This window comes from Cygnus olor, chromosome 3, assembly GCF_009769625.2.
Source record: "Cygnus olor isolate bCygOlo1 chromosome 3, bCygOlo1.pri.v2, whole genome shotgun sequence".
Lineage (NCBI taxonomy): Eukaryota > Metazoa > Chordata > Aves > Anseriformes > Anatidae > Cygnus > Cygnus olor.
This window is the reverse complement of record NC_049171.1, coordinates 73,812,163-73,815,199: the sequence shown is the minus strand read 5'-3', so window position 1 is coordinate 73,815,199 and position 3,037 is coordinate 73,812,163. Positions and strand designations below refer to the sequence as shown.

The 3,037-nt window shown below is 43.6% G+C and overlaps 1 long non-coding RNA gene across 1 annotated transcript in view; it reads right to left on the bottom strand.

Annotated features, from left to right (window-relative positions):
* LOC121067829 overlaps positions 1 to 3,037 on the bottom strand; it is an 82,487-nt gene that overhangs the window by 37,000 nt on the left and 42,450 nt on the right. The window lies entirely within an intron of this gene.

Sequence of the window (3,037 nt, the reverse complement as noted above, 5' to 3'; positions counted from 1 at the left end):
AATATCTATTTGACATTCTGCCTCAAGTTAAAGTATTTTTTTCTCCCTTTCTGAGACTATCTGGTTTCTTTTTTAGTCTTATTTTTTGCTTCCTTCACAGTGTCTAGTTTTCCCCGTCTAGCTCTCCTGGGACAGACTAAGCTGGAAAAACTTCAGTTTGCTGCTATTTTGCTCTGCTTTACTTAGCCTCATAAAGTTGCTTCAGAGACAGTCACTTTCTGTCGTATGAGGACAAGATGTCGTGAGGCACATAGTAGAAGAGCAAACCCAGGCTTTGATTAATTGCCAGAAATTGGGATAGGGAAAGAGAAAAAGGAGTGTGTGTGTGGGGGGGGGGGGGGTTAAAAATATATGTATACCAGGGTAAACAGAAGTGAAAGGTACCACAGTTCACAGAAAATACAATTATTAGGGTCAGATGAAACCTCCTAGAGCCTGCTCTAGAGAATGGGAGTCCCCCTCCCACCTTGACTCAGCTCTGGAAAATAGCTACCAGCCCTGTTTAGTGACACAGAGGCTAAACCTTTCTCTGTGATCATTATGTTCACCACAGCCAGGGTTAACTGACCTTCCATGTTGCTGCAGGCCACTGCCGTATGGTCTCATCTCCATGATGAACTTGGTGAGAGCTGGGCTGTTCTGCTCCCCAAAAGCCCAGACCTTAGCAGTTGGTTTGGAGAAAAAGCTGTGGTAGCAGTGCAGGTCCCTGGCCATTTGTTGGGCTGTGCTTGATGCAGCTGGGGGGCCCAGCACTGCTCCTCACTCATCTCTCAAAAGAGGACCACCAAAGGCCCTTCTTCATGTAAAGGCAGTTGCCGGCAAGAATGTGCATGCTTTTCCTTTCTTTCTGTCTTTTAAATGTGACCTCTTGTCTCCTGTTCAGGCTTATTTATACACAGTGGCACATAAGAAAAGTGAGTGGCTACATTAAGTACCGTGCTTTGGTTTTAGTGGTTTGTGTAGTGTCCAAAAAACATGAATAAAGGACATTAAAAATACTCTGGGAATTGACTTTACATTTATGTTGGTGCACATCGCAGTTGCCAAGAAAAGAGCAGTTTGGCTAAAGAATCCAACAAAATCTGCTTAGTGGGTCTTCCTTGGCGAGAGCCCACACAGCAGACTGCTTTCATACAGTGCTCCCTTAATCACTACAAAGAGGTTTCAGAGAGATTAATAACAAGCAGAGCAGCATTACACCCACGCAGAGTGACTCAGATGCACCGGCGAGGCCCAGGCAGTCTTTACCTGTGTGGGCCACACAGACACATGCCAATATTTAGTCCAATAAAGTTGTCTTTCCGGCAGCATGAATGATAATCTTGAAGGCTGATGATGACAGTGCCTGTCACGCAGGCCCCGACACCAACACGCAGCCCAATAGACGACAGCATGTCTCTACAGCCATGTTAAAACCTCACTTTCTCCTCTTCTCTCAGATACTTTTGCTGTTGACTGAAACTGAGAAATGTGTAGCCCCGTGTCACTCTGTGCTGCAGCTAGAGAGGATCCTGAGAGTAACGAGCATCCATTTGGTGTAAATGGACTTTTGGGTGGCCTTTCCCGAGCACGCTGCTGAGGCAGTGGGCTGCTAACTAGATGCAATGCGGGCAGGAGGTGACAGGGCAGTGCTGGAGGAGTTGTGAGCCATCGCTGCTAACTCTGCTCATGATAAATTCAGGCCTGTGGACAGTGCTGGTGCTACTGACATCCTGGTAGAAAGGTAGGTACCCAGCATCAGCCATCCATGGTTTGGGGTTTTTCAGCCTTTCACTTAGCTAATATTTTACGTTTTTTTATGCCATCCCATTCCCCTCTTTCTGATGTAAAAGAGTAGCAATTGTCATTCTGTTAACCTCTCTGGGAAGGGGGGAGTGCACAGGAATACACTAGCCAAGAGTGTTTAGGCAGATACAGATTAGCAGAGAATAATAATGCAGTGGCTGTTACAGAGCAAGTTGCATCCAGCAATCAGAGTTGACTAATTATGGATTGCCTCCTGCTTCTAGCTCATTTGATGGCAAAACTCCTGTTGACTTCAATGGCACAGGATCAAGCTCGATGTGCCCAGTGGACTGCGGAAGCCTTGGACTAGCATGCAGGGCAGAAGTGAGCCAACTGTAACATTATCTATGGAAATAAAAGCCTTCCAACAAGACAGCTAGAGCTAAATTGGGGACAATTAAGGAAGCATTTGAGCTCTTCTTCCTACCTGCAATACAGCAGAAAGCCAGCCTCTGAACAAATTAATTTTGTGGCCAAAAACAAGTAAGGCAAGAACATACTTTGGAGAGGAAGAGAAAAGCAAAAGGAACTTCTCCTTTTCTGGCCTTCAAGGGCTCTTCCTGTGCAGAAAGGGCACAGAATTGATTAAAGTGAGGCAGCATCTATGTTGGCTGGCTTACTGAAAGTTTTCTTTGCACGTTATTTCTCTACATACTGTGTGGCTTCACACAATGGGAATTGGACTAAAGCATGCTGTTTAATGTTTTGGTCCATTTTTTTTTTTTCACCTGCAGAAAAGCACAACTACTTTCAATAGTCACAATAATTTTCAGAATGGAAGTTGAAAGATCAAACTCAAGATATCAAAGGAAACCACACCATTAAACTTGTGCTACCCATCCCAAGGTTGTATCGCTTGTGAGAGCAGTAGTCATTTTATAAGGTGTAGATAATAACAGAACTATTCATTAGCTGAATAAGGTCAGAGAAAACCTCCTAAAATGTTTATACATTATTGCATGTATTAGGGATATGGCAATGGAAATAGGAAAACCATCTGCAAGTCAAATATTAGAAGGGTACTCAAAGAACATGTTGGAACAACCAGTAGGATTGGGGCATGAATAGCAGAGAGTGTGCACTGTTCAAGGAAGCTATGAATTAATATAAAGATGGCATAGTATAATAGTAATATGGGCATAGTATAATAGTAATATGGCAGTTTAATGGTAGCATGACAGAACAAGTTTAGCTTACAAGTCTGTTGAAAAAAATGGAAAAGAAGCTTCACTAAAATGTCTGAAGGAAGGCA